Genomic DNA, 20,546 nt, shown 5'->3' on the forward strand with positions numbered 1-20,546 from the left:
ATTGGATGGGAAGCCATAAATCCCCCCAGGGTCTCACCATCATCCATCCTGGATAGAGGATGTAGGTGCTGATTTAGCTCTACTGGAAATATTGCCACTCTAGGGAAAAGGGTTGGAACTTGGCTAGGCTTGTAAATGCCCTAGGGCCATTAGCCTAGTAACCTCATATGATCCTATGATCTAATACAGCAACATTTATCAGAATGTCTTTTTAATTTGCAATTTTGAAAATTTTTTCCAGTAAGAAGTGAAACAAAGTGGATGAATAAAAATTACATAAGTACCCATTTCAGAACATTTCAACCATAACAGGCCACTGCAGCTGCTGTTATTATAATCCACTAATAGCCATACTCAGCAATTGTAACCATTTAATTGACAGTGTATAGATCACATGTCTGATTGTAATAATGGTTGCATTAAAGTATTCCAATTTGTTTTACACATATGCATATTCCAATTTCCTGTAAACAAATGCATACCAGTCCTGCAAAGACAGACTAATGACTTTTTAACTTTATGAGCTTGACAGGGTCATTCATTTTATCCACAGACGTCCTCCAAACCAAGTAGTTGTAGCTACATTGTTGATTCCATCCTTCCCAGATGCCTGTGTCAAAAAAATAATAACAATAATGATGACTAAAGTTGCATATTTCAAATATATTTTACACAAACACTCAGTGGCTAAAGTATTCCAAGTTAATTCACACAGACACACACACACACACACACACACACACACACACACACACACACACACACACACACACACACACACACACGCACACACACACACACACACAGGCACACACACACACACACACACACACACACACACACACACACACACACACACACACACACACACACCCTGCAAACCCAGGTTAAGGGCTATTTAAAATGACCATATAATAAGAGCATAATCTACTTTCACCAGAAATAGCCTCAAATCCTACCAGCAGTTATAGCCACTTTTTTAATGCAATAATTAAAACAAAACAATTAAAGATATAAATGCTACACCAGCTTTTGTTCAACAACCCACAATCAATAGTCACACAAAAATCAGAAATATTGCTGCATGTAACATGCTGATTTCGGTGCGGGGGTGGCTTAAATTCTTGCAGGATATCTACATCTCAGTTTTACCTCCCTACATCCTCTCTGTCAACAAGAATATCTGTCCCCACTGACAACACCCAGTACAGATCTAACCCACCTGAATGGCTGATTCTGAATTATTGCAGCATACACGTCTAGAATCAACAGAGCTGGATTTTGGATAAATGTGGCATTTGCAATTTAATGAATAAGGCCCCTTGCAGCCATACCAATACCCCGTTACTTCTCTTTCTGCAATTATCATAAACAATGTTCAAATGTGTCAATGTACATATTATTTCTTCTTTACTTTTACAATTATCACAGTGATTTGGATTCCATTTAAAACTTTTATTTAAAATTTACAGGAAAAAAAAAACAATTGCAGCCATTTTCTAAACACAGAAATTTTACTTCTAGGATACAACATCTTTCACTCTGACAGAACCAATGAGAGGTGGAGGGGTTGACATCCTCTACTCTGAACAACTTAATCTCTCTCCACTTTCAATTAATGTACGTAGCTTTGCACCTGCAGAAATTCTTATTGTAAACTGTCATGTAAACCCTCACAAAAAAATTTGTCATAGCCTCTATTTATATACCTCCTGGGGATAATATTCCTATCCTTGAAAACTTTCTCTCCTGGCTCACTCAATATGTTCCTTACAAAACCATTGTACTTGGTGATGTTAACATAAACTGTCTACCACATCTCCTACTCACAGTCTCAATCTTCATGGATTTCACAAAGTCATAACCTTCCCTACTAGGGCTAACAAAAACTCCACTTCCAGACCTACTCTTGACTGGATCCTAACCTGAGATACCAGGCTTTATCATAACCCTGGCGTTCTCCCTAATTCTTTCAGTGACCATTCCCCTACCTGTATCCATAGATTCTCCCAACATCCTCCCAATGACCACCTATATAGGGAATGTTGCAATCTTACCGATTTTGATCCAGATAAATTAAATTCCATGTTGTCTAGCATTAAATTGTCCTTTCTATATAACCTCCCTCTCAATGAGGCTGTAGCATCCTTCAATAAGATATTTCTTGACAAACTCAACTCCATGGCACCCTCCAGAAAAATCAGAATAAAATCCAACTTTGCTGCCTGGCTTACAAAACATACCTGCTCAGTATGCATCAGAGAGACAGTATCTGGAAAGCCTGGGTTAAAAATAAATCCCCTCTCTTACTTCAAAGATACAAAGAGCTTAGAAACATGTCTAGAAAACTAGTCAACAAAGATAAAAAAAAAAAGTTTTCTTGCTCCAATTAATGTAGCCTGCGTAAAAAATCCAAAAAAATTCTGTACTACCATCAATAATCTTATTTACCTTGGCACCCCTTCTAGTCCCAACCCCTTTGCACTTAACACAGCTACTGAGATTGCCACTCTCCTAAACAATTATTTCATAAAAACAACCCAAAAACGTACACAAACTAGTACTACTTCCTCTACCCTTCCTTCTCCTCCAAACATAACTCCCGCTAATATCTTCTCCTTTTAACCAGTTCCCAAAACCATCATTAAATCTCTCCTAAATAAACTTAAGTCCTGTTCCCCCTCTGCTGATAAACTGTCATCCTATATTTTTAAAGTTGCTGCAGAATCTATTGCCTACCATGTTTCTTTACTTATAAATCATTCCATTACCGAAGCCCATGTCCCAGATATATGGAAATCCTTCTACACAATCTGTCTTCATAAAGGTGGGAACTGTACTGATCCTTATAACTATAGACCCATTGCTATCCTGTCCCCCATATCCAAAATTCTGGAAAAGTGTGTCAGTATTCAGCTACTCAAACACCTACTTCATAATAACCTTCTAACTCCCACCCAACATGGCTTTAGACCCCAATACAGCACATCCACCAGCACTACTTTCTTTCACCCAAACAGTAACAGAGGCCTGTGATAACAACATGCTTGTCTCCTGTTTATTCCTTAATCTCTCTAAGGCCTTTGACACTGTCTCACTCTCTAAACTACTAACTAAAGTTTCTGACCTTCATCTCTCTCTACCTCTTCTGTTAACTGGTTCTCTAGTTACCTTTCCAGCAGGCAACAATCCATTCGCTGGCAATCTGTTCTCTTCCCCTTTCTTCCTGTCAACACTGGTGTTCTTCAACGATCTATCTTAGGTCCCCTTCTGTTCAGTAGTTTCACTAACAAACTACATTCTGCTACTAACCTCTCTATGTTTCTACAATATGCCGATGACTCCATTCCAACAGAGTTCAAGAACCTTTTCGCAAGTGCATTACTAAATGTATAGTTTGCCAAATCTATGGATAGGTAATTAAAGTATCCCATAACCAGGGTGTCTGGTTGCATCATGAGTGATTCAAGAAAATCCATGTAGGCAGTGTGGGTATTCTGGTTCATGGAGGAGGGGTGTCCTATAGCTGGCAATAACGTGGGAGAAGGGTCTTGCATATGGTCAATTGTACCTGGAGTAGCTCAAGGGAATCATTCTTTTTTCCAATCTGGAGGTGTATTTGTCTTTGATTAATATTGATGCTCCACCTCCTTTAGTTCTCCCACTCTCATTTAGTTGTCTAATTTAATGGAAGGCATTGTAACCCAGTATGGCTGGGGTGCCTTCCATGCCCTTAAACCAAGTCTCTGTGACTGCAGTGTCTTCTAAGGTGAGGACTGCTTCTAGAATGTGCAGTTTCTATGTAGAGTCCTAGCATTTAGCAGCATAACCTTGAGGTTGTTTTTTGAGTATATTTTTACATTGGGAATTTTGCTCTTGTGACCTTGCCTAAAAAAGGCACTATGAGGGAGACAAAGAGCCTTAGCCAGTAACTGAAATCCCATGGGTGACAGATGAAGACTATCTCAGGCAAAGCAGTGAATTCTATCTACCATGTCATCCCAGACTGACAAGTACTGGATCCCTTTAAAATAACACCAAAAACTAAGCCAATTGTTGAAGTCAATCATTTTTTGTTTATATTGTGGTATCATCTTAGGTGAAGGTAGTATGCTGCTTAAGGCTAGGGGCATGCCTGCCTGAGACACATATTGAGAGAGCTCAGTCATTTCTCTCTTCATGTAGTCCAATGAGGTGTAGCTCAAGTTGTGTACACCAACATGGACTATGATGGAGTAATAAGAGTACCTGTTGCTGAGAGGCTTGAGTGCATGAGTGATGCAGTGGATCCTAACACCTGACAGTTAGCTTACTGTGACCTTTTCTTTATGCAACCTGATGAGTGGGACATCTGTGTATCTCACAATGGTGTCACCTATGACTAGGATGTTAGATTTAGTGTTATACCCTATGAGTTTGTTCTGTGAGACACAGGTGTGTGGGTTCTTATGTGTATTGTGGTCAACTGAGGATGTATTATGTAAAGCGTGTTTGTATTTGGGAGGTCTCTGATCTTTAGGTAGTTTATTGGTGAGGACATCTGCATATGTAAGTTTAGGTGCTGCTGGTGTGGTTGGTGGAGGAGATGGCTTTCATAGGCTGACAACCTAGTTTGTGCCCAGTATACTAACTGGTGAGTGAGCGAGCCTGGATTCTAGGTTCTTAATATAGATGCGTCTCTCACATATTGAATATTTGTGAATTAGTAGAAGCTGGCTGTCTGTATACGTGAAACAATTGTTACATTGTCTCCGGATGTCCAAGTTGACCAAGCTGGTAGCAGAAATGGTGGGAAAGTGTTCATCCATAGTGCAGGGTGCAATAGTGTGGTCAGTAAGAGGGAGAGGACAGAAATGGACACGTTGAGGGGTGTGGTTAGATGAAAAATGTCAAAGCTTTGATGTGCTTAATGGGTGGGACTTGTGTGATAACATAGAGGCATCTTGGAAAGTTTCTCCTGGCATTGAGTAACAACCACAAGATACCTTCGATACAACATTGACTAAGGAAAAATTAACTAGGTAAAAGTTTGCATCTATAACCACCAAGAGTATCTGCAAGTGCACATTAGTGTGTGTTATTGCACAATAGTGAGCAAATGCAGGGCTTATATACCAGTAAAAGAAACCTTTTTTAAACCAGTTAACAAATTGGAAAGCTCAACACTGAAACTTGGTCCAAGAACTTTGAATCAGATGGGTCCTTGACAGCACTCTCCTGACACAAGGATGCAAAGGAGCCTTCTCCAACAAAACATAGCTGGAATTTAGTGCTCAGATAAAACAAACAGACCTAGATCCAGAAAACCCAAATCTAGGCTATGCTATAGCTAGAAAAAAGTGCAATAAATTAGCAAAAACAGTTAAAAATACAGAAATATACAGAAATACTGTGGAAATACAGTAAAAAGTACAAATAACAGAGCAAACAGGTACTTATTGTATAGAGATTCAATGGCACAAAACACAAGGACAGCTCATAGGTAAACCAGGTGGATTACAACAAATCCAAAATTGCAGCATAAGTCCAAAACATGGAAACGTAGGGATAGCAGAAAACACTTTTATTCTAGCACAACATATAAAATCACAAAGCTTTTGGGATCAACCCTTCATTAGTGTGTAAAAAAAAATCAATCCATCCATTTAAATACCTAATTTAAAAGCCTTAATAAGATCACATGACATAGTCCAAACCTAGCATCTAACATAAATTAAAGCAAAAAAGTAAAATAATATAAAATAAATAAATAATACATAGAAATATATAACAGGAAACACATATATTATTTCAAAAATAATTCTCTTTTATTTAAAATAGGTTTAACACAAACCGCTACGTTCAAACCTGGTGGATGGTCTGCTTCCAAGAGTATAATCCATGAATATTTACACACTTCTAGCTCATTATTTAAATCATCACATTTTTTTATTTTTATTATTTTATATCCAACACTCTAAATCTAAATTTATGATTATCCCCCTTCTCTCTCATCTGCCTAAAGCATTACTAGTTATCTCTCTATGTATCTCTGATTTATATTCGATGATCCTGTCCATTAAACTTCTTGTGCATTTCCCTATATAAAATGCTTGGCATGCCTTACAGCATGCTATATGCACAACAGCTGCAGTGTTGTATGTGGCAAAACACTTAAAGATATACTTTTTACCTGCATTTGGATGTATAAATTCACTACTAGTATTAATATAATCACAGCATGTACAATTAGAACAGGGAAGGTACCATATTTTTTAATCATTTCCAATTTATTACATTTAAAATCTTTATAGCACATTTTCAGTTTGAGGTTGGGTCAGGTCCAATATGAAAATGAGAGGACATCCCCTATTTAAGTATTTCAGGCATATTTGTCAGGTTTCCCCAGTTATTCTTTATAATGTTCTTACTAACATCCAATCTCCTATTGTACGTAGTGACATAACACATATGTCCATTCACAGCATGACTGTTATTTGTATCATATCTTCTATGGGGTCTATCCAGTTCTATCTGGAAATTCTCATCTTTTGTATTTAATTGACTAGCTCTCAACATGTGCCCCTTGACTACAGCCTTAAAAGTATGTGTTGCATGCATACTGTTCCAATGAACATAGTGGTTAGAGTGCATCTCTTCCTGTGAACAGAAGTAACAATATTGTTGTTAACACCTAGTCAGACATGCATCTGAATAATTGATACTTTCAGCAGAAACTTGAACTGTAAATTTCAAAAAATCAGTAGTAGTGTTTAAATAGTCTATAAACATATGTAATTCAGCATCATTTCCACCACATGAAAGAAATACATCAACAAAACGTCTAAAAATAGCACCTTGTTGCAAAGAGGGTGTGAAGTACCATAGACAAACTGTTCCTCCCACTGGGCAATATTAGCATATGTGCTAGCCATTTGGGTCCCCATGGCAACCCCATTTCTCTGTAGGTACACACATTCATTGAACATAAATACATTATCAACTTCTCTAGCTGCCATATTATTATTCCTGCACAAAAAACTATGTAATGCCTCCAAACCATATTCAAAGGGTATGACAGTAATCAATGACTTTATGTCAAAGGTTATCAGCAAAAACTCAGAACTCTTATTCTCGTTATGTCAGGAATACAATTGTTGTAAAAAAAATCTCTGTATCCCTGACATAACTTTTGATCTTATTTAAATATTTACTTAAAACCACTTGTAAATAATTAGAAATGGGCTCAGTGACCTACGCAGACCCAGATACTATGGGACGCATAGGCGGACGGGCTATATCTTTTTGAATTTTTGGGATCCCATAGAGGCTAGGGGTAATAGGACATGATACTGTGAAATAAGCCTCACAGTAAGATGCTGTCCGGTTCGATTCTCAGCTAGAGCGTCTTCTACGTGGAGACATGCGTGAATGGGCGTACCTTCATTGAAGGTTGTGCGTCAGGCCTGGCAAGCCGGTACGTAAAAATCAACTGCCAATCATTAGCGGACCAGAGTTCCACTGTGGCAACCCCTAACAGGGAAAAGCCGAAAGACACAAACAAACTCAATATAAATATCATTGTTAATCTGCAACTCATATATGTTCATATTAACCTTACTTATACATTTAAGCACATCCATTTTAGATATTTCAATAAAAGTGTCATCACTCAAAAATTCAGGCATTAACTCATTATAGACACTTTTATCTAAGATCACTACCACACACCCCTTATCTGCTTGTTTAATGATAATATCATTATTATTTTGTAACCTGTTAAGAGCGTGATGTTCAGATAAACACAAATTATATTTCTTTTTCTCAACCTGTGCATAATATTTACAAATATCTCTCTCAGAACTTCAGTGAATGCATTTAAAATAAGACAGTTAACAGGGACAAATAAGCTAGATTTCTTAAATACCTGTCCGCATGTGGAAGAAGAGTCTTTAAAAATATGTTTTAGACTTACATTCCTCACAAAGAGCCTTAGATCTGTAAGTGCTGACACCACATTATCAACATATGAAGGTATAAAACCCGACCTTGGTTTAGAAGTTTTAAATCATTGTCTATCAAATACAAGCTTGATAAGTTAATGACAGAACTGCCATCTAATCTCTCAAACTGTGGGTTCTGCTCTGGGAAGTTGGCCCTTTGCTTTTCCAACTGTTCTTTTGTTCTCTGGTTTCTTTCCTGCCTTTCGATGTATCCCTGGACTTCTCCTGACTTCTCAACATGATTCGGTTTCCTTGTTCTGTTTTCTCTGGTAATGTGATGGATATCGTAGTCCTCCCTTGCTGAAAATCCTCATTCGCAAGGGATGTACCATTTGCGTTCACTGGCAAGGTTGTTTTTGTTGGTACAACTGGTTCTTGTGGTGCATGTGCAGCATTATTGGAATCAGAAACCGGTTTCATTTTATTCACTATGGTTAAACATTATTTGTGGTATTAATAAGTTCTCTGGGAGAAAACTCATCCAATGAATCGATTGCCCCTCTTGTTCTTTGTTGACTGATACGTCCCCCCTTCTCTGGTTGCCGACATAGGACATGGCCCAGGAAAAAATGTGCCCATTTTTAAAATCATTAATATCTCTAATTATTTTGCATTTTTTAACTGCAATCAATTTCTCCTCAAACATTGTCTGTCTACCAATCATACCATTATATAGCAGTGAGCCTTTGTGGGATATAGGCATATCATGCAGTTCATTCTCACTTATAAAATAATATAAAAATGATTGTTCATTAGCCTCATATAGTCTGCCCCAATTCATAAATTGAGTTCCTGCCATTTTTTTAAGTAAGTCAGGATATGTATTACGATATGAGGGCATCTTTAAAACCCTCAAGCCATGTGGAACTACTCCACACTCTAGAAATGTTATGAAACTAAAACATTGCCACTGAAGTCTATTAAAGGACACTACTTTACATTCCAGTACTGTCAGTTTTAACTTCAAATTACTAAAAGTCTCAGTTTCTTCATAGGTTAAACCTTCATTTGGTATTCTTCAGTTGAGAATGAACTGCTTAATATGCTTCTATCCCACAAAGGCTCACTGCTATATAATGGTATGATTGAGAGACTGACAGCTATTGAGGAGAAATTAATTGCAGTTAAAAAATGCAAACTAATTAGAGATATTAATGATTTTAAAAATGGGGAAATTTTTTTTTCCTGGCGCAATATACATCTCATGTCAGCTAGCAGGGAAGGGGGCATATCAGTCAACAAAGAACAAGAGGGGCAATGGATTCACTGGATGAGTTTTCTCCAAGCAAACTTATTAATGCCACAAATAATGTTTAACCATGGTGAAAAATAATGAAACCGGTTTCTGATTCCAATAATGCTGCACTTCCACCACAAGAACCAGTTGTACCAACGAAAACAACCTTGCCAGTGAAAGCGAATGGTACATCCCTTGTGAATGAAAATTTTCAGCAAGGGAGCACTATGATATCCATCATGTTATCAGAAAAAAGTAGAACAAGGAAACCGGAGCATGTACAGAAGTTTGGAGAAGTCTAGGGATACATCGAGAGGCAGGAAGGAAACCAGAGAACAACAACGGAACAGATGGAGAAGCAAAGGGACAATTACCTGGAGCAGGACCCACAGTTTGAGACATTAGAATGCAGTTCTGTCATAAACTTATCAAGCTTGAATTTGACAGACAATGATTTAAACCTTCTAAACAAAGATCTGGGTTTTATACCTTCAAATGTTGGCAAGGTGGTGTCATCACTTACATATCTATGGCTCTTTGTGAGGAATGTAAGTCTAAAACTTATTTTTAAAGACTCTTCTTCCACATGTGGACAAGTATGTAAGAAATCTAGCTTATTTGTTCCTGTTAACTGTCCTTTTTAAATATATTCACTGAAGTTTTTGAGAGAGATATTCATAAATATTATGCAAAGGGTGAGAAAAAGAAATATAATTTGTGTTTATCTGAATATCAAGTTCTTAGGTTAGAAAATTATAGTGGTATTATCATTAAACAAGCAGATAAGGGGGTGCAGTAGTGATCTGGCTAAAAGTGTTTATAATGAGTTAATGTTTGAATTATTGAGTGACAATGACACTTTTATTGAAATATCTAAAATGGATGTGGTTAAATGTTTAAGTAAGGTTAATATTATTATTTATTTATTTATTTGACATTTGTTGACTGGGTTAGTCCAGCTTGGCAGGGGCCCTTTCTCAGTGGAGACCCAGGGGGGAAAGCTACACATACATGTCTACATAACTAATGAAGTATATATGCATAATATTTATTTATTTTATTTTATTTTACATTTGTTTATGTTTACATAGCTACATAAACAATAGTTACTAAGGGTAAAATAAAGCTGAGTTTACAATAGTAGATAAAGAGAATATAAAGAATAATAAGTACATTGTGGTGGGATAGATAGTCAAAAATGTATATACATCAGTAGAATTTTCACATATTATTTTATATACTATATTTTATATCATCATAATATTATCTATTGTATGATAATATAAAATTGTATTATTTTATTAATTTTTATTAATTTTATTGATATTATTGTATTAATAATATTATTTTATATTATCATAATGTTTTATATATTATATAGAATTTTCAACAGAGTATGAACATATATGAGTTTCAGATTAACAATGATATTGATATTGAGTTATTCAGCTATATCACAGTATCATGTCCTATTACTCCTATTCTCTATGGGCTCCCAAAAATTCACAAAGATATAGCCCATGCGCCTATGTGTCCCATTATTGAGTCTGGGTGGGTCACCGAGCCCATTTCTAATTATTTACAAGTAGTTTTAGGTAAATATTTAAATAAGTTCAAAAGTTATGTCAGAGATACTAGAGATTTTTTATAACAATTGTATTTGTGGCATAATGAATATAAGAGTTTGGAGTTTTTGCTGGTAACTCTTGACTTTTAAGTCATTGTTTACTGTCATTCCTTTTGAATATGGTTTGGAGGTGTTACATAGCTTTTTGTGCAGGAATACTAATATGGCAGCTAAAGAAGTTGAAACAGTATACAAATTAGCAGAATTAGCATTGGTTAATAATATATTTATGTTCAATGAATGTTTGTACTTACAGAGAAATGGGGTTGCCATGGGTACCCCAATGCAAACACATATGCTAATATTGTCTAGTGGGAGGAACAGTTAGTCTATGGTACTTCAGATCCTCTTTGTGACAAGGTACTATTTTTTAGACGTTTTGTTGTTGATGTATTTCTTTTATGAGGCAGAAATGATACTGAATTACATATATTTATAGACTATTTAAATCCTAATAATTTTTTGAAATTTACAGTTCAGTTTTCTGCTGAAAGTATCAATTACTCAGATGTATGTAGGTGTAACAGCAATATTGTTACTCCTGCACAGGAAGAGGTGCACTCTAATCACTATGTTCATAGGAATAGTATGCATGCAACACATACTTTTAAGGCTGTAGTCAAGGGGCACATGTTAAGATCTAGTCAATTAAATACAAAAGATGAGAATTTCCAGATAGAGCTGGATAGAGTGTCTACAGAGTTTAAGCGTTGTGGTTATAATGATTCACTGTTACAACAAATAACGTGTAGTTATAACTGAGAGATCAGATAAATTAATTTTAATTATTTTTTTTAATTAATTTAAAATTAATTAAAAAAGGCAAAACCCCACTTCTCTGAACCTCATAGAAGATCTGATACAAATAACAGTCATGCTGTGAATGGACATATGCGTTTTGTCAGTACATACAATAGGAAATCAGATGGTATTAAGAACATTATAAAGAATAACTAGGGAAACCTGACAAATATGTCTGAAATAGTTAAAATAGTAGGGAATGTCTCCTCTTTTTCATATCGGACCTGCACCAACCTCAAACAGAGATTGTGCTATAAAGATTTTAAATGTAATGAACTGGAAATATGTAAAAAAATATTCCATGTTATAATTGTACATGTTGTGATGATATTAACACTAGTAGTGAATTTATACATGCAAATACAGGTAAAAAGTATATCTTTAAGTGTTTTGCCACATGCAACACTGCAGCTATTGTGCATATGGCATACTGTAAGGCATGCCAAGAATTTTATATAGGGAAATGCACAAGAAGGTTAAGGGACAGGATCATCGAACATAAATCAGAGATACATAGAGAGATAACTAGTAATGCTTTAGGCAGACACTTGAGAGAGAAGGGGGTAACCATAAATTTAGCTTCAGAGTATTAGATATAAAATATAAAAATAAAAAATATGGTGATTTAAATAATGAGCTGGAAGTATATGAATATTCATGGATTATACTCTTGGAAGCAGACCACCCACCAGGTTTGAATATAACGGTTAATGTTAAACCTATTTTGAAAAAAAAAAAAAAAACAATTATTTTTGAAATAATCTACATGTTTCCTGTTATATATTTCTATGTATTATTTATTTATTTTATTTTACTTTTCTACTTTGTTTTATGTTAGGTACTAGGTTTGGACTGTGTCATGTGATCTTATTAAGGCTTTTAATTTAGGTATTTAAATGGATGGTTTGATTTTTTTCCACACTGGTAAAGGGTTGATCCTGATAGCTTTGTGATTTTATATGTTGTGCTGTAATAAAAGTGAATTTCTGTTATCCCTGCATTTCCAGGTTTTGGATTTTTGCTGCAGTTAGAGATTCAACACATGTATTAACCACTACCAATGGGATAGTTTACTTACTGTTGGAACCTGTCAGAGGTGTTCCTTTGCCTCTTAAATTTTATATTTACTGTAGATGCCTTGATTTCCCTGATTATATAGCTGTAATATATGGAGGTATCCATTCAACTTTAGAATCAATTACTAGTTTGGCATTTGCTGATGATGCAGTACTTTAGGTAAAGAATCTTGAAAGTGCATCTCCTTCCCTGTTCCAGGTTATTAATATGTTCTCAAAGAGCTCTGATTTTTTTTTTAAGTATGGATAACACATTTTCCTCAAACTGGAGCCTCTCTAGTAAACCTCTGTCAGGATAATTTTCTTCCCCAGTTATGGTGAATAAAGAATGTATTTTTTTAAGTATTTCACTAAGTAGAGACATGCCTAGAATTATTAGTATGTATAAATTAATCATGCATTAAAGCATGAAAATAATATATATCTGTATTTCTTACTAAATTGCATGTAATTAAGGTAATGGCGTTGCTACCAAAAAAACTGTTTATTATATGGCATTTCACACAAATTATTCTTCAAAACTGTGGTTTGTGTTTCAGTGGGAATCTTACCTACCTAGAATCAGTAGAAGAATATTGTGTCTCCCATTACTCAAGGTGATTTGGGAATATTCCATATGATATCTATTTCTAAACTATTGGGATAATCCTCCATAATAACAACATTTCAGATCAGGGAAACTAGGTAGCCTTACTTCCATTTTGTATATACATTAAGAATAATGCTCTTTCCTCTACTTAATTATAATCTGGTTTTCAGATTTTGTATGTACTAGAATGTATTTCTATTTGCTTTCAGAACACAAAGTCATTTTCAATTATTTCTGATATATTTTTTCCTTTCATTGCTAGCAATGTGAAAATAATGCCAGTTTTTCTTCACCTAGGTAGAATATTTACATTTTCTGTTTATAATGTCTACAGAAAATGCATATGCATATAACTCCTATTCTTGATTGCAGTATTTAGTTTGACACATTTTATGCCATTATTTACATTACAATAACATTTTTTTCTTTAATGTCTCAAAAGTAATAGTTACATTTATAACTTAAATCTCAAGGCTATCAAAAACTAAAAGTTGTGTAGTATATATCAGTGCAATTTTAAAAGCACTGTTTGAGTCAACTAGTAAAGTTTAATAACCAGGCAGTCTCTTGCTGGATGTAACATGCACACCATAACCCAATAATTATTTATCTAAATCAGAACTAGTTGTAACTTAAAACTCTTAGACCAACAACTTAGTCTTTCACCATTCAATATGTTCACTAATAATCTATGCACCTTAAATGTACCCATGATATAGTTCATCATTCCTTTAAGTTTTAGTCATAGATAACTATATGATTTCAATTTATTAAAGATTGTAGTTGTGTTCTGCTGGAGATTTTGGAACAGTGCTCACCAATTTGCAAAGGAGTCCCTCTCTAATGATATCTAATACATATTTTATGTTTTATGCAGGACTCAGCAGGCTGAGTGGAGGTTATGGTAAATGATTACCACACAGGAAGGAAGATTCTATAATGCAAGTAATTGCAGAATATTCATCAAAAATTTTTCCACAAAGACAAGCCAACAACAAACTGAGAACAAATGCCTTAAATCAAGGATGAATTTTTATAACTGAACTAATCAATAAGCTATGGTCTTGGCTCATTGAGAGTTCCATAGCTCTTTGAGTTTCTGATCAAGCTCAATATATTTTTGTCATGCCCAGGTATACTTAAAATTTTAAAAGGTTGTTTTTTAGTGATGTTTGCATTGAATCAATCAGGGAAATAGTAATAGTCAAGATTAGAAAATGTATGGTATATCAATTGATAACAGGTTTATAATGTCCTAATTCAGTGTTGACACTCTTCCAGCTATGATCCTCTCAGGCACAGGGCCAGGTATAGTGATCGTGGTAAGGGACATATGAATGACATCTCTGCAGAGCATTCCTGTAAATGGATGACATTCATCAGCAACTAATATCACTAGGGATGAAAGTTAACACCTGAAAGACAAATTATATATTCATAGTAACTAAGAGAAGAAACAAATCTTAAAATATATCCTTGTTCGTGGGGTCATTCACATCAGATGACTCAATAAAAGAAGCTTTCAGTTCATATGTGTCAAACTTTAGATGGATACAACCTTGCAAATTCCAAATCAAAACAGCAGCCTACAAATTCTAATTTCAAATGAAAATAGCAAAGAGCATTACGCATCTTTTCCCTAAAGCAAGCAGGAAACTGCTAATGAGCACTGTCTGACAAAAATGTTATTTTATGCTCTACCAATAACCACCAGCTTTTGCAGAGAATCTCAATTATCTCATAACCTGCATAAATAAATATTGACATTTTATGTGCCCTTCTTCCAAAATTGAACAGCACTGTATCATTCTATGTAAAGATATGATTGCTGCTTAGTGACTTTTGTTCTCAGTACTTTCTTGCCATTTATTTATAAACGAGTTTATCTTACTGTCAGCCATAGATAAATAAACTAAAGCTAGATTGTTATAGCTCTCAGCTTTCTGACGTGGTATCCCTATCAACTGTACTGCACCATCTAACCTGCACTTTGAAAGCTTTTTCTATGTTAAGCCTTCAGCTTTAGACTTGCCTAATCATAAGTATCACCCAAAATCTACCTTTCCACCTGGCCCCATGGTGCAAAGGGGCCAAGTCCTGATTAAACCACAAATGATCTGTGTTCAACTAGTGGCATGAATGCTGGAGCAACTGGAGTGGTAAGGATGGAGTGAGCGACCAACGTCAGCTTGCCCAACCTGAGGGGGTGGGTGGCAGCTTGGCTCACTGCACTTGCAATTGTTGCAGCATGAAAAACCTCTCAAGCTCTGGCATGCATGAAGTGTGTCATTTTTACAGGAGGTGGCACTTCTGCAGAAGCATGTATGCATCTCCAAAGGCAGCTACAGCAGAGCTTGCAGGCTGCTGAGATGGAGGAGGAAGACAGTCATGAGGCTCTACAGACAAGGCAGCTCTCTAACAACTGACTCTCACCTCTATCAGGGAATCCATGGGCTAGAGGGATTTTATTGCAGTGGAAGAATGAATGGGTCATTTAGATGGAGGAAGGGAATTGGGACAATCCTGCAGACAAAAAAAAGTTCCATACCATCCTTCAGACAAAAGCTTTAAAATCCCACCATTTGAGCCAAACTACCTGCACTTGCTTAAGGATTTTGGCTACCATAGTTCAGATATCTGGTACCTTCAGCACACCGTCTATTCATAATAATCAATACCATAACCATTATGTAATGATCCATATTTAGTAATCACCAAATAAAATGCATACAAATGGTATCTACTTATGGTACTTATAAAAAACATTAAGTGCTTTACTTCCCTTTTCTATAAACCACTTATTCAAAACAGTATAATAGTCAATGTCAGCATTTTTATATATAAAAATTGATGAAATGACTACACCACATGACAAAAATAAAAAATACCCATAAAATAATAATTAAAAAATGGTAAATAAAAGTTAACATAATTACAGCTTAGCTACATGCATTTTTAAAATACTGTTCATAGAAACATTTTCAATAAGACAATGTGTAGCATTTAATCTCAGTTTACTTAGCAATTCCCTATATTTGATTTTATTCTCATATTTATCACTACAAACTGGATGTTGAACTTTTACAAGTATAAGAATATAAATCTCTTGCACGTATTGCAAACATAGGCATACTTGCTTACAGCTGTTGTAAAATCATAAGTTCTAATGGAGTATTCTTGTTCATAAATCCTCTGCTTCAATTGTCTTTCTGTCTCTCTGACATAAATGATTCATGTGATGAACAAGTAACAATATATATGACACCTCTAGCTTAACTATTAAAGTGCCAATTACAACCAGTAACCTAAAGAAACCTCGGGTTACTAATGCACATTGTATCATTGATAAATTAACATTGCTTATAGAAGTCAAATTTTGTCATGTTCTTTAATTGGCTAGCAGTGTTGTTTTTCTTATTCTATCCTATCCCCTATTTTTCCTTAAAGAAATTACTTAATATGTTTATTAATAAATTTGGTGAGAAATCCCACTGGTACATTTTATTTAGTAATTACTCTTTTTTCTTTGCTTTTAATGCCTACTGTACTTCAGTCGACCAGGTGTGTTTTGGTTATAATGATCCATATTTACCAATATTTTTATCTTACAGTCCTCAGATACCAAAATAATTTTCTTTCGGTCACATTGCTATAGCAGTTCAAGTTTTTCTGTGAATATTTGCAAGCATGGATTTGTGTTGTACTGCAAATGTAAACTGCTTAAGAATCTGGGTGAATATTCCCATTTGGTGACCATTTGTAATTTTGGAACCCGCTATAGGGAACCCCATAATATGGCGACTGAATGACTGAAAGAATAGTCTCACATATACTATGTCCGAGATGCCATTTCTCAGAAAATCCCCTTTTCGCCAAGGTATGGCAATCTTAGAGTTGCTATATATACGTTTAGGGGGTGAGGGGTAAGCCTCCTCTGAAAAAAAAAGTTTAAAAGAGAAGACTGCTTTTTCAAGATTTGTTCTTCTGTGTTTTCAGTCTCTTTTATTTTTGGCCTGTCAGCACTTGGCATTTTGATTGCTGATGTTTCATTAGGGAGCCTTTACATTCCCCTTACCTTACACCCTTCTCATTCCAGTGAAAGCAACCTTTTTTTAATTGCTCTAATTATTACTTCCAGCTATTCTACTTGTTTTCTCTTTTCATCCTCCACCAATATGTAATGCACACTCCTGAATGCAAATATTGTGCATCATCTTCCTTCCATCATTCTCAGATTAGCCAAATCCATTTCAGAGTTGCAAGAAAGCCAAAGCCTCTGCCTTTCCTGGAGCTCAACGGCACAGAGCAAAGAAACGTTTCTCATATGGGACACCAGACCATTGTAGAATGCACACGCTGAACATACACAAACACACATCCACCCGTATGGGCATTATGACGGATTGCCATTTGTCCTATGGCATGTCTTTCAGATACAAGAGGAAAGTGGACAACCAAAGACTGATCTCATATACAAAAGGAAGATGTGGAGATTCTGCAGAATGGACCCTAGCTGAGCAATGAAATAGGAAACCAACAGCTTTCATGCAACAACACTAACCACTATACCAATGAGTTACCCTGTATCAGCTTATTATTTGTATAAATAATGTTCATTAAATCTCTCTGAGTTAACCAAAATTCTAAGACATTGTCTATCTATGTAAACAACAGCAATACAGCAATAAACAAAGAGAATGAAATGACAAAGTAAAGGCAGCAATTTTATTCACCTAACGCCTCAGCCACCAGACCTTCAAGGATATAACAAAGGAAGAAAGCACAAGCTTGTATACTAGGATAATTATAAGATAATAAGCCATTAAACAAGTAAGGTAATCAAAGCTTTCCAATTAACTCAATATTCAGACCTCTGGGTCTCAGGGTTCTAATGTACCCATTATGTGCAGATGGATAGTATTACGTTTGGATGTATTTTTACATAGTGATGGTAACATAATTTATACTAAGTTATATAGGAAACCCTGTAGTGATATTTCCTTTTTATTGTTCTAGTTTTCATCTCTTACAAGCTTTAAAGTTTTTTCTCTTTGAAAATTTATGTAGGGCAAACAAGTTTTGTACTAAGTAGCAAGATTTTCAGGAAGAAGCTCTGAAAATGGTGACCGTGTTTTTGTTAAGGGAGATATAATTAGTATGATGTTGAAAAACTTATTGGGAAGTATGTAATTTTAGTGTAGATCAAATGCATGAAACCCATTATCACAGCTTGAGAACCTGAAATTATGTGTTTAATGCTCAAAAATTCTTTATGGTTTTGAATGTGATTTGTTATCTGAGTCTACAGAAAAGATTGTGAAGAAGTCTTGGCAGATTTTGATGGATGCTGGTAGTCTTAGAAATGTATTTCATACTTCTCCCAAATTTTCATATAAGAGAGGTCAACATATTTCTAATTTTATTGTCCATTGCAGCTTTGTTAAATCTGACTTTCAGTCTGTTAGGCATTTAGTGAACAGGGGGTACTTACCACAAATTCTGGTTGTAATGTATGTATATTTGTGGTTAATTAATTTTCTCATATTAATTGTAAATGTTTCAGATTGTTGGTAACTATAACTCTGAGATGGAAAAAGTTTTTATGCCCTAAGATATTCATGTAATTTGGTTTATATAGGTGAAACCAATGATTCAATGAATTAAAGTACAAACTCAGAGCCTAATCATACCATTTAAGAGTTTGCCTAATCTCAGTGCTCACAGAAAATGTCAGTTTGCACACAATACATCTCAAATATACTTAAAGGTCTTTTAATTCATCCAAACATTTAATATGTTGAGGTAAGGAATGTCTTTATCTACTAGCTCTTACATGTGAACATAGACCTTAACCTTGAATTAACTGAAGCAAGTTGACCAGTCAGTTAGTATTTCTTGTCTGAGGTTCATGACTAAGTAATTCTACTCTTAACATAGCAGCTAAATAGTCATCGTGCAAACATTTGTGAATCAGGATTAAATCACCCTCAAAAGCCTATGGGATATACAATAGACAGATAAGTTCCTAAGCCTGTTCATATAAGTCATTGACTCATATCCATTAATTTGTATTGTCAACATTTTCTGTATCTGTTCCAGGGAAGTCAATTGTTTGATATAAGAACCAAAAGGTTCTCCATATTCAATTATTGGATGATTACTAATGGTATATATCTGCACGAAAACACTTTTGTCCCTGCTGGAAATAAAACAGTACAATAATAGTTATGTTTTTTTAATTTTAATTAAACCATACATTTTTCTAATAACTTGCCTAGTATCAGTCTCATAGTTTAACTGAAAGTCAACCAGGTTACCTAGATCTCTGACCAAGGCTGATGGTTTACATATTTGGCTATCCTTGCTCCAAAATGAAGTACCATATATTTATTAACTCTAAATTTCATACATTTAGAATTTTTCCAACTGATCAATAAATCTAGACAATTTTGTATAAACAGTAGTGTCTTACATTTGTAACCAGATAACACATTGCCATATTATCAGTAAACTTACTAAATCAAGCCTTTTCAGGAGCTGGATAATCTTTCATCAAAATTCTAAAATGTAAAGGTCCCAGAACTGATCCTTTAGGAATATCTAACAGACACTCTTGGATCAGGGAATATACCTTTAATTCTTACTGTATATTTCTTGTTGTTTAACCAGTTCATTACCCATCTAAAGACATACATGTTCATGTTTATTTTTTTTTTTAATTTCAAATAAAAAAATTCTTATTGCACTGAAACAAATGCTTTAACCAGATCCAACTATACCTCATCAACAGGTCTATATTATAAGAATGACGTTTGCAAACATTGAACAACATACAGTCGACACCATATGGTCTATGTCTTCAAACATTGACCTTATAAAAAGACAAAAAAAAAAAAAAAAGAAAAAGTACCCTAATGGGTTTAAGCAGGGGGGCAAGCCCCCCACACCCCTCACTACTTAAATACACCAAATCTAAGACCACACTACATTGCAGTAAACAGAAATCTCCCCTTACAGAGATTTCCGTTTACACACTCGAGATTCTGAGTGTTTGATATTCTCATGTCGACAATGTCAGATTCTACATTGCCAGCTTTCGATAATATAATATAGACCCCATCAAGAGTGCTCACTACCAGTTCATAACAACTTAAATGCATTATACATGCTCTTCCAGCAATAAATCCATATTGAAATATATCCTTAGTTATGTCAAACATACACTTGAATGACA

Source organism: Protopterus annectens, chromosome 2.part0 (assembly GCF_019279795.1).
Source record: "Protopterus annectens isolate FY-2018-M chromosome 2.part0, PAN1.0, whole genome shotgun sequence".
Lineage (NCBI taxonomy): Eukaryota > Metazoa > Chordata > Ceratodontiformes > Protopteridae > Protopterus > Protopterus annectens.